The 13,341-nt window shown below is 43.4% G+C and overlaps 1 long non-coding RNA gene across 1 annotated transcript; it reads left to right on the forward strand.

The window, feature by feature from the left end:
- Window positions 1-5,610: 5,610 nt before the first annotated feature.
- On the forward strand, window positions 5,611-7,318 carry LOC119113723 (uncharacterized). The gene is made up of 2 exons (XR_005095947.1): window positions 5,611-5,726; window positions 7,002-7,318. It is a non-coding gene; the product is annotated as an uncharacterized LOC119113723 (long non-coding RNA).
- Window positions 7,319-13,341: the final 6,023 nt, after the last annotated feature.

Consider the following 13,341-nt stretch of genomic DNA (forward strand, 5'->3'; position numbering starts at 1 on the left):
TGGACGGGCTAGCTGCACCACTTGCTGCCGGCTGCCGCTGTCGTCAAGGGATGGATAACGACTGCACTGACACCAGATGTGAAGTGACTGCATGTACAAGGAAGACCCATGCTATGTTGGTGGCGTAACAGCAAGGTCGTACGCAATTCTCAACAGGTGTTTATGCGAACCGGACATTTAGCTGTTTGTAGTTGGGCTGTACGTTGAATACAATTACGGAGCCATCTATTTGGTAGCATCTGTTTTGCCAACTCAAAAGGCATCGGCGCCGGTCCGTAAAGCATGGGTATTGTGGCTGCGGTGCGAACGACACCTGGTCATCTGACAAACGTGTTCTCGACGCCCTCAGGTACAAAGTAGGTCATTTTCAGGTTGACAAAATGCCCATATCAGCGTCACATAGATCGACCGGTCCAGACACAGACTCCTTTCTCGCTTAAGGTTTTGGAATTCGATACATGTAATTCGTCGAAATGGAAAACATTGAAAACTGCAGAACACAGAACATGGACGTTTTCTCCGGCGATCGCCAGCTCCTCGATCTCCTGAACCGCGACATTCTGAGCATTAATTTCTCTAATCCAAACTCTCTTAATTTTGACCTTGTACCAGACCTTTGACCTTGTATCGGCCGAAAGGGCTTCGAACTCCTGAACGTAGGCCAACTTAACCCCGAATATTTCAGCATCGACCTTCTCTGTCTCGGCTCCCCGAGCTTCCCAGGTCTAGACCTTGGCCTTCTGAGCACGACCTCCAGATCCTTGAGCCAACCTTGAAGAAAATCGTAGGAAATCGTAAAGATGTGAGCTTTTCATGGTCCCTAATTGTTGCCTGGAAAATTTGGGCATTTCTTTGCATATGTACTGTTTTATTCACGGGTGCTTCCGTTTGACAGGCAACGGCCCCCCCCCCCCCCCCCACCCTGCCATCAGTGTTCGTGTTATGAAAAACAGCGAGTCAGCGCGAGGGTTTAGCTCTCAACTGGCGTTCAGATGCATGAATGGCACACCCTGCCCACTGATACACGCAAATAAGTGGACAAGATGCTGGTGAAATATTGGCCCTAGGCAATATTTTTAACCCAAAACTACACCTATCAAGCTAGCCTAAACTACGCCTGTCTAAGCTTAGCCCATGCATCTCGAACCACGAAAAGCTAAGTTGGGCACGAAAAACTTCGCACAATATAATATGCTCAAACTTAACGCTTTAAAAGACTTAGGCACTGGTTTACGGGTACACTTTGTAAACTCCATCGCAACGGTCTGCTCTAATTGACCTAGAACCTAAGCCTAAAATATTTTGTGCAGTTGCGCGTGCCCACCTTACCTGTTCACGTTTTGAAACGCGTAGACTTAACGTTATTAGTCTATCGATTTCTAGCCAGATTGTGTGAGTCCTGAATATCTATGTACAGCTTGATATAAAACTGCTACTAGTTTGACAGGCGTCCCAAAACTGGGCTTAGGCTGGGTCAGATATGTTGAAGAGCCCAAGTCCTCGGCGCGACGCCATGCCATGTTTTGCATGGGGTAGATAAAAAATAAAAATGCTACTAAGCTATTTCCATGAATATGCATTATGTCATGAAAAACACAGCGCATATAACGGCGGTAATGTCTGGATGAGTGCAGGCCAAAACATCCATCTGATATGTATCGTGTAAGAAACGGCGTTTTATCACCATCTGGAAATTAAATTATTTTGAAAAGGGCTCTAGTGGGCTCCCAATTTAGCTAGCTGGCATCATAGTGCCTTAAAATAAGCGCCGCCACTGAAATATTAATGTATGCCCATTTGGCCAGCAGTGTCAGTTTCGCGCCGATCGGCCTAGGTTCTCACTGTTCTGGATGGAGGCTGGGGGGGGGGGGGGGCGGGGGTTGATCGGGTTCCACATTCCGGCACGCTTCCTGGAACTGGTGAGCGCGTTTTTGGGATGTGTGATTCTGTTGCATATAGGGCGGATGTTGCCTTTCTGATTACATCGTGCTGTCATTAGTTGGCCTGGACGCAGAAGCTACGTGCAAAAGCTACGCTAAAGCTACGCATCTCTCTGTGTCTCGATGTGGACAGCATACATGACGTCTTGCTTGTACACTGCTACGACCCTTTTGGTAGCTGCTTCCTCAGCGCGCGGCATTTTGTAAAGATATCATTATCTGGTGTTGTGTTGTATCTCTGCATCATATTGGTATTCTATATATGCGGAACATATGCCCTAAAATTATTAGTTTGCTCAGTGTTGTAATCTTTCTGCATATGGACTTACATCTCTTTATATTCTTGATATTCTTGATATTCTTGATATTCGAGATATTCTTGCACGAACATATCCACTAATATTGATGGTGAGCTCAAAATGTCCCATGTCCGTATCACGCGTTCAATACTCAGCCAATTTCAAGCGTTAAAAGCGCCAATCGTGCCCAGAAAGCTGTCAAATTTTCAAGTTAACGTCAATCTTAGCTGGTTCAGCAATGTAGCTGTCCAATACAGTGGCAGAAAGTTAGGTGACATCTTCACTAGGAAGTCAGAGAAATGGGTCCAGAATATGCCTCAGTGGCCAAACAACATAATGGAAAGACATTTGCCTACAAGACATTAAGGCATCTCAAACCCGGTAAGCACGGCTTGCATTCCAACGCGCAGAACGCTTTAAGAAGCAAAATGTAACATTTGAGAAAACTGGATGGATATCATATGTCCGCGAAGAACACTAACGTCATCTGTAAAGTAAGTATTGATACAGGTAGCGCCACCCAGGGTAATGTCGCAACGCCTATGCAAAATGCCGTGAAATTCAAAACTAAGGCACTGAACTTGGTGTACAAGAGCAAGAGCACGCTTGGTGTACGACAGAAGACACGATTTACCGGATGCTGAAAGCATTTTAGCCGTCTGTATCTTTTCAAACTGCCCAAAAGCTGCCTCTGAAAAAGACCCTTCCTATGGGTTTGCAATTCTTTCAGTTCCCTCGGCGCCCCGTGATGACGTCACGGCAGGATTGACAGATAAACTTTGAGGAGGGCCGAGTTACATCAAAGACCATGACTGCTCTAACATCCAAAGTAGTCCTGTGAGGAATGAATTCAGCGCCAAGAATTGATTGTATCGCCTTAGTTGTACAGGGCTTAGACTGCAGAACAAATAAACAATGATTTGAGCCTGCTTACGTCACTTTTATCCTGCTCACATCAAGTGACGTGAACAAATGGTCAGTAACACAACTGACTATAAACAACGGCTCTGGAAGTGATGATATGCTTCATGGCATGCGATCTCTCCCTAACACTTGCAGCAGTCTGTGCGCCAGCGGCATGCACTTTGCCTGTTGCGGCTGCAGATTTTCGTTCGAAGTTCGCGGTAGTTGACATTGCAGTCTCATATAAGAAGTACGAAGATGATAACTCGGCTGCACGTACACAACCAGGTGAAAAAACGTATTCTATAGTGCATGCGTCATGTATGTAGCATATGTCAATATGATTGCCGTATAGAACACATGCCGCTTCTGTGAGTGGCATCCTCACAATGAGGACATGAGGACACAGCACATGTATTAATCAATAGAGGTGATTGCCGTTTTTCGTGATCATCTTTGACCTTTGACCCTCGACTTGGCCCTGAATTCGACCCCATTTGTGACAAATAATTGCAGAAATGGACTCCCTGCAGCAGGAAATATCTCAAAAATCGTGTTGAACAACACTCCAATCCATAGAGAAAACAACTTTGAAACCGGACACACACTCAGGATGGTGGCGGCCGCCATCTTGAATTCTGCGGTATGTTCGGTTATACAAGTAGCGCGTAAGCTAATTTGGGTCTCCAAGCTATATAGGACATATTTCCGTGAAAAGCGTTCGCGGTAGTCGACATTACAAGGTCTCATAAAAGAAGCGTAAGGACGGTAACTTGACTATTAACACTTCGCAGCGTTCTAATTCAACGAGATGAGTAACGCAACGCTTTATCACAATCAGTCAGTACGTTCCATGTACATACATCCCGAATGCGTTGCATGGGCCATGTCGGCATTGTCCTCTACGCCCTTCCCTGTGTGACTAAGCACTACTCCGTGCACCATTGGCACGTTCGTAAACAAAGGTTGCGGTTGATGATATCACCTTGTTGTTGCAAATGTCGCCAGACATCACAGGCTTGTTTGTTGACCTTTGGAGGGGATGGGATGATTGACGCCCCCTCCGCCTCATGGTCCGTTTTTGCTAGTATAAAAAGCGACCAAAGGCAGCATGGGCATATCCTGTCGAGTCGTCTCTCACCAACCATGCGTCTGCTACCATTAATCGTCGTGTTTTGTCTGGTGTTGGTGACCACTGAAGGTGAGTTTCCGGTGTTTCTCTTGGCAAAGTCCTCCTGTGTTGGTCGCTGCTCTTTAACAATGGAAGTGTCTAACAGACATGACAATAAAAAGGTCCGTAAGGAGACCGTGAAAATATTCTGTGTCAGCCGAGGCGTCGCAGCACCACACGAAGTGCTCTTGGTCCTCGTTCTGTAAAGGTGAAAAACTGTCGCAAAACCTGCTCCAAAAATGAAGACATTCAGGGGCTTTAAAGGGAGTGTGTGACCATCAAAGAAGATTTCAAAGTCACGCTGTGATGGACCCTTGGGACGGACTCAATGTAATGATTATATTTGTGCTTCGGGCAGCTAAGTACAAGTGTTCGTGTGTGGTACAACCATGGAAGTGCATACTTCATTGGAAGTTATTCCATCATACTGCATTGCCAAATTCCACCTTCATCACCGACTTTCCATGGTTGCCAAAGCAGATACCACTGGTAGGTGGGAACGGCAGGGACAGCATGTCCCCAAAAATAGCTGGTGGGCCTTCTGCCCCGCCGTCATATCTTCTGTATGACCTATGGTCTAGGCGTCTGCACAAGAAAAATTGTCAGCTTTAGGTCTCACTGCCTCACTTTTCTAGGTCCACTTTTCGTTGTTTGCCATGTTATGTCAGGTGAATGTGGTGTGCTGATGATAGGACTATTTTGTAGCAAACTGTCCCGCAAACTGTGATCTGAATACGCATCTTGGCAAACTATCCACCTGCTAAAATGCCCCGTCCGAAGCTGCTACTCATAGAAGTAGCTGCTATATTGAGCAGAATCGTTGTGGTCGGTTGAACCACCCCAAGATGTCCTGTACCGGCACCCCCGGCATGTGTACCAGCCGGGTGGTGCGAAATCAACTGGCGAATTAATCTTATTGTTTTTATTAAACCGGGCGTGTCTGATCTAGATATCAGTAAAAATGCAAAAAGGTAAGACGATCCTATTCAGACCACCGAAAGATGTGTCCGTGAGGTATAAGGGGGGCAATCACACCTCAACCAACCCAAGAGAATCATGTGTTCCTTGTGAGCAGTCACTATTGTATGGTACCAAAGCTTTGATCGTAAAAGAGCTCTTTGGTTCCCTTCAGCAACGCATTAGGTCGCTATCCATGCGCCAGATTTGTACCTCAATTGTCAGCACTCCAGACCGTCGTGCATACAGGCATTGTATCGTGCTAAATGACTCCTTGAGTTCTAGCACGTCAAAAGTGTGGCAGGCTTCAACCGTAAAGAGAGGTATCCAACCGGTGCATTGCAGGAGGAAGGTGTCGCAAATTCGGCCAGGCGTGCGGAAAATGGAAGAGAAATGTCTGCCGCTGGTGCTGGAAACCTCACAAGCGTCTCTGCTGTCTTCGGGGCGACACATACAGTACGTTCCATTCGTTGTCGCCTGGTGCTGAGCAGACGTTGTCGCTATGGTGATGTGTGACGCTATGGACTACGAAATTTCTGCCCAAACTACAAGTCGTTAGCAACATGCTCATGAGCTGTTGTCATGCACCACATCGATAGGTTACATGTAAGGTCTTCCCTATCGAGATGTGCTATTTAGTTCTGACATACGCCCGGGTGTGTGTGAAGTTGCCCCGGATGTTTTTTTTTTAATGGATTGCGAACGGCGCGGCGTAGTCACACGCAACGTTGGATAGCCGTAGGTAAATGCTATGCGAGAATTAGACGTACCTTGTACGGCACCTTGCAAAGTAGCTGACCTATTGTAGGTCAAAATCGGGCCATGGCTCTCAGCGAAGGCCATGTCTAGAAAATCTTTCATTTTGTGCGACGGCGAAGTGTTTGATGAAGCCATACATCTCTGAGATAGTTTATTATGTCATAAGCCAATTATATTTATGAAAACAACAACTTCCATTGAAGTAGGTCAGGTATAAATGTCAGACCGAGTTCAAAACTAGCGTTTTATGTTCGATGGCTTGCTTTAAGGGATTGTTTCTGATGCTCATTTCGAAGTTGGCAAAAATAGGGATTTCAACAAGCATGATCCAAGGACTTTTAAAGGTCAGGTTGGGTCACTGGCCTTAAATGATCAAGATTAACTTTATGTTCTTAGGAACGTTCTGCCCAGCGGAGACTTTCATGCTTTTCCAGTCGGAAAAGGGGTCAGCCTTGTGGATTTTCGTCCACCATGACCCTATTAAGGTCAGACAAGGTCACTAACCTTAAATTGTCTAGATGCACAGCGGATGTATGAAAGGGTCTGGGGATACTAATCTGAAGCTTGATCTTGTTTGACCTCGTTTGACCCCGAAGTCAGGACCTAAGAATCCATAATTTTGACACAAGTGAATTCACATATAAGCAACCCACTCTGTGAAGTTAGTGTTTCCAGCTCTCATACTTTTTGATATCGCAAGGGGTCAAACTGACCTCACCCGAGCAAAGGATGTTTAACCGGCCACATTGTCGCGTGCTAAAGAAGCGATTTGCCTTTCGATTGTGTTCATTTTCACATCATAACATAATCACGTCAGATGTGTTTTGGCGTCAAAACCATAGGATAGTTGCCATCAATGATACACTCTTATATTTAAGATAATTGACAAAATATTCGTTGGCGTCACACATCATATACTTAATAATGTCCACCATGCACCAGTTGTGAAGACCGATCACTCTCTCATTTCAGGGGAATGCAAAAGAAAATGTCGCTACCCCGATCAATGCACCACATTGGGAGGTGACTGTCGCAGAGGATGGTGCTGTGTTCTGTGCAGAGGAAAACATTGCAAGGGTTAACTGCACCACCTACTGTCGGCTGCTGCTGTCGTCACGGGATGGATAACGACTGCAGTGATGGTGATGTGTCGCTGCATGCACATGGTATTAACCTTTTTTGTTGAAAGCACTTTTGCAAGATCGTGTTCGATTTCTGCACGTGTTTATGCGAACCGGACAGTGAGCTCCTTGCGAGAGGGCGTTACATTGAATACAATTACGGCATCGTGCATTGTTTACATCTGTTGTGCAAGTTTGAAATGCAAGGCGACAGTTCGCAAAGGGTGGCCATTGAGGCATGAGATCGTGGAGGACACCAGACTGCAGTTGTCATGTCACAGCAGGCACCAAGAGATATTACAGTCCCACAGACCCCGCCCACCCCGAAGAACCACGCCTATGGTGCGAGCAGTTACAGTCACATGGTGTCAATGCTTTGATAGTAAAATAACCTTTTTTCTTTTTTTGGATTTCCCGATTTTTTTTTATTCTCCCAAGCAACGGGTTAGACCGCTAGCCATATGCCTGATTTGTACCACAGTTTTTCAAAGCCTGAACCGCTGACGAAATAAGAGTTAAATCATGGCGACTCCTTGTGTTCAGGGACGTCAGGGTTGCGACAGGTTCCAACTGTGAGTACAGCTAGCCAGCTAATGCGTTCAAGGTCAAAGGTGTTACGAATTCGGTGAGGATGGTGGGAAATGGAAAGCAAATGTTTGTCACTGGCGTCCGAAACCTCGCGAACGTCTCCGGTACCCTCGTGTGGGTGACACCTTCAGTACGTTCCAGCCGTTGCTGAGCAAGTGTGTCACCATGGTGATGTAGTTTTAGTAGTATGCACTACGAAGCTCCCGCAAAAGCGAAGGGTCGTCTGTAAGATGTTCATCGACTCCTGCCATGCGTCGCATCAATAGCACACCCATCAGACCTTCCCATATGGAATCCGCTTTTCAGTTTTCTTAGAGACGAATTCGCATTTTGCGTGGGTTCAGCTTCATATCATCCCATTTTCATACCAGCAGCTTTTTCATGGCAAAACCATAACCATAGGGAGGCTCTCATCAATGATGCGCTCTTATACTTAGCGTAATTGACGAAATAATCATATACTTTATATATTCTTTACTTGATAACATCCATCACGCACCAGCTGTAAAAACTGATCACACTTTCCCTTCAGAGCATTTCAATGGAAAATGCTACTTCCCCAATCACTGCAACACATTAGAACCTGACTGTATGCAAAGGGTGGCGCTCCATCTTGTGCCCAAGAATACATTGCAAGAACGGATAGCTGCACCACCCGCCGCCGGCTGTCACTGGAGTCAAGAGATGGATAATGGCTACAAGGGTGTTGATGCCAAACTTCTGCATGCACATGATGTCCCCATTTCATGTCGATGACACTTTTGCAAGTCCGTGCATGATCTTTGTCTTGGTACGTGTTTTTATGCTAGTCGTACATTCAGTTATTTGTGACAGGGATTTACATTTATTAAAATCGTTCGGTCGTATACTTATTGGCACCTGTCGTTCCGTTACAAAGCCCCACTGCGATGGCTAGCAATATGTAGCCATGGAGGCGTGGTGTCGCGAATAACGCTAGATGGCGGTATTCATCTTGCAATAGATACTAGACTAGGAATATGCGATCATCTTACCATTCTGTGCTCTGGTAATTTTTGTGTATTTATTTATGTTTCCACAAGAGCAGTGTGTATGAAGTATTTGGCATCTCCTCCCGTATACACGAAGGCTTGTGCCATGCAAAAACTGCATCGATAAAACATATGCATGTCAGTTACTGCAAAACAAAACAGAAGCACTCCTCCAGGCATCATTCCAGAAAAATGGTTCTCAACCTTTCACCAAGGCCTTGAGGCACATGCCTTCCCTTGAGAACACCTTTCTCCGCTCACATCATCAAACATGTAATGCGATTCAGGTAAGCTGTACGTCCGGGAGACACTGTTCCAAACTGTCGTGTCGTTGACGGGAATGCGGCCCTGACCCGCCTCATTTTGAATGCGTGGCAACTGAAACACCATAATGGCATTGTCATGCGCAATGTAGGTTATTTAAGCACCAAGTATTATATAAGTCTAAGTTCTGATTATTACAGTAGTCTATATTATATATATATATATATATATAGACTATTATATAGTATATACATATATATTATTATATGTATATACTATATATATATATATATATATATATCTCTCTCTCTCTCTCTCTCTCTCTCTCTCTCTCTCTCTCTCTCTCTCTCTCTCTCTCTCTCTCTCTCTCTCTCTATATATATATATATATAGTATATACAAATAGTCTAAGTACTAAGTAGTATATAAGTACGAGCGGATTAGCATTCAAGGCAGCGTGAACCGTTGCCGAAATTTGGTGGTGGGACTAGACAAGTAAATATAAAATCTCACTTTTCGTGTTGCCGGCACCCCTTAGTTGATCAGAGGACATCGTCAAGAATTTAAGAGTTGCTCCGGAACAACGATTGACTAGGATTAGGATTAAAAATTTGAGCTAACTTCCCCAAAATGCTCATTTTTCTCCAAGATTTCAGTCACTTTGATTTGCGTCCAGGATGCAAAATCGAAATAAAAAACAAACGTTTGGTTAATCCTAAAATGGTTTTTGTGTTGAGGAATGACTCCCATTTTGCAGCCGATGTGATAGTGATAAAAATGATATATGAAGGTGATGATATATATATATATATATATATATATATATATAGTGATACGTTCAGAATTTGCCTAACCATCAGTTCAGATACTAGCTGCATTCCATGCGCCCAATATTCTCCTTTTTTGTTTATATGCACGGGAGGATTGGGGAAAGGATCGAAAGGACCTAAAGGGAGTGTGCACATTTGTATCGGATTTCGAACCGAAGTCATCATTTTGAAGATCATTCGGTTAAAAAAAATCAATTAAACACTGAATTCTAGAGCATAGTTTTGCAGTATGACAAAAGCGGTCTTAGAACGCACAAATGGTTATCTGCACCATTTATACTTACCTGCAAAAAAATGGTAAAAAGCTTACACATTTGGACTTAGAATGGTTATCTGCACCACTTAGAAGCACAAATGGTTATCAATGCCTGCACCTAACTTTACCACTAATTGGACACAATTGCCATTTTAAAAGTGGAAAAACTATCAGGAATAAAAAAACAGGGGCATTATATCATCCCACCTTCAAAGTTATCACTATTTTCTTATAATGATTGGGGTGTAAAAACTTAAACTGAAGACATGAAATAAGTAGGCGGCAAAGTTCACTATATGATGACAAACATAGTCTTCAGGTGAGCTTTGAACTTTATATTTGTCACGACTCAGAGTCAAGGGTGTGCAAAATAACGGTATCCGGGAGGGTTTGCTATAGACAGATAGAAGATTTGGACAAAAAGTTAGAATTTAAAGGGAATGTTCCACATTTGAGGATTTTGAGGTAGGCATGAGATATGATGGGAAAAGCTTACTTGTAACTATTGGTGTGCTTTCAAGGTTCAAAAACGACGCTAGGTAGCAAAATTTCAAAGTTTGTAAAAATGCGGCCCATTACGTCATTGCTTGATGGCGTTATGGAATGGTTTTGTGACGACGGCAATACCTGGCTGTATCTGGCAGCCGGACCTAAACAGTGCCTCAAAACGCACGAAAGCTGACGCCAACCGGCCATTCTCGTTGCGGGGGCTGGGTCGGGTTGCGGATTGGTGAGCGGTTTGTTTGTGGATTTTTTTTTGTCGTGGTGCGGACCGTAAGAAAAGCTTTGGTGGGCTGTTTGACATCCGCAACGTAGCGATCGCCAGTTTTTATGGCAGATTACTGATATCAAAGCACGATGTGCTGTGCTGCTGCTGTTGCTGCTATACTATTGATTATTTTGTCAATACTTTATTGTCGACCCATCGTTGCCTGCAGTGCTGTTGTCCTGACATTGGTATCATGTAATCTTCGCAGTAGTTACTTTCTTTATTGTTTGCAACTGGCAATGCGGTGCCATGCGAAAATTAATATAGTTGTAAAGTTGCTATGAATTGGTTGCCAAAGCATTGCAATTGCTATAGTAAAATGGTAAGGCACACACCACCAGTGATCACACACGTTTCAAGCCCCAATTCGCACCCTTTTGTCAAATAAGTGTCATATCACACTTGCACAGCTCACGGGGCTATCAAATTGAATGTCTTCTCGCAATTGCGGTACAGATTTTCAGTCATAACACCACATTTCACCGTAACCTCCTTTCAAAACAAAGTCCCAACGGGAGTTCATAGTAATGCGTTTCAAGAGGTTGCACTTGTAGAACACAATTTCTTGTTCTAGATTTAAATTTGTGGTAGAATATGTGTGAAATATGTAGTGAAATATACATCTAAAATTCCTGTAATGTTTCCCTAATTTAATAATCCCTTGCTAACCAATAACCCCGTGTAAGGTTTTGTGCTCTGGTACACAAGGCGCCAACGGAGCTGTCTGTAAGAGATACGTCAGTAGACAAACAAAACAAAAAAACGCCAGCAGCGGAAAAAGACAGGTTTGCTGTCGCATCTTTTTTGTTATACCTTTCGTGGGAGAGCCCATTTTTTGGGTGCCATACTTTTTTGCAGACAGTGGCGTTCTCTTTCATACCATTGACCTGTGGCCCAGAAATAAGGAAAAATTCCCCGTTCACGACCAGTGCCGCACGACCCGAAAGTGTTCACGCTTACGTCCGCGACACGCATTCAGCAGCGAAATCTTGCTAACAGCCAATCATCTTCCGCGCATTGTATCATTCGTGCCGCATCATCGCTTTTGCGAATGTACCAGCGGCCATGCTGTTTTGACCATAAGCAGAAAACAGCCTGTAGTATGACCGCGATTGCATGACGTTTCTATGACGTCATTAATGCCGAAGCAACTTGGAAATAGGCTCCAAATGAACCTTTTCGCACATTTGCGGGCGCGTCACTCAGGAACCAGATTTTTTGGATCTTGAAAAGGACATGACCGTGAACTTAATCAAAAGGTCCCCAAGATGGCTATTTCAATTCAAAATGTCATACAAACGTGGAACATCCCCTTAAACCATTTACATATTCAATGTCATATATTTGATAACGGCGAGGCCCTGTGTTCTCTGACTGCAAGATATCCGTATACAGGTAAGACAGTATTAATAGCCTGATTCCTCGTAGAATAACCAGGAGAATGAAGAGAGAGGTGTGATATTTTGGATACATGCCGTTATCGAAACGAAAGGCGCGGCCGATTTCGTTTCAAGAAAGGCATACATGCGAAATATGACATGTATATATATATATATATATATATATGTATGTATATATATATATATATATATATATATATATATATATATATATATATACATATATATATATATTCATTCTCTTGAATATTCCACGAGGAATACGGCGATTAATACTGCCTTGTCTATATGCACAATGTTCCTCGGAAATGCAAATAGCAGCTTACGTACATGCGTACGCCTGTGATTTCTGGCTAAATATGCTCAACGTTTCTGCCAATGGTGCATTTTTAACGCGCCCAAAAGATTAGAGGGGCAGTGGCGCCAGTCATTCCTTTTGATGAGTAATGGGCCAGGCTCAGTATGAGCTTGTGCATACTATACGTAATATACTAATCATTAGTGCTTCCATGCTCCTTCTGTATGACATGGTATCCTGTAGCGACCTCACCGACATGTCTTTGTCATTCCAACCACTTCATATGCTAGACTAAGGCAGAGCTTACATTTTTGGCATTTCTTATTGACATGACGGCGCCGTAAAGCACAGTGGCATTTTTATTAGTTGTATGCGCTTATATATACACATATATAGATACATATATTCATAGAAATGTATATATATATACATGTATATACAAAAATTTATATATATATATATATATATATATATATATATATATATATATATATATATATATAGCATAGCAGAGGTGTAGTTGCCTATTTAGTTGGGGAGCTTCAGTCCCCGCCTCCCAACAACTTTGGGAAGAAAGTAGGTAAAATCTGGGGAAAGATATATTTGTTGACGCATTTTGGAGATAGGCTGAGCTATTTTTCACTTCCCCTCCCCCCGGCTCGTTTTATGTAACTATGTCGCCAATATAGCAATCATACATATATAGCAAACGTGTATATATATATATATATATATATATATATATATATATATATATATATGTATCTCTCTCTCTC

The sequence above is a fragment of the Pollicipes pollicipes genome, unplaced genomic scaffold, assembly GCF_011947565.3.
Source record: "Pollicipes pollicipes isolate AB1234 unplaced genomic scaffold, Ppol_2.1 Scaffold_7262;HRSCAF=8765_pilon_pilon_pilon, whole genome shotgun sequence".
Lineage (NCBI taxonomy): Eukaryota > Metazoa > Arthropoda > Thecostraca > Pollicipedomorpha > Pollicipedidae > Pollicipes > Pollicipes pollicipes.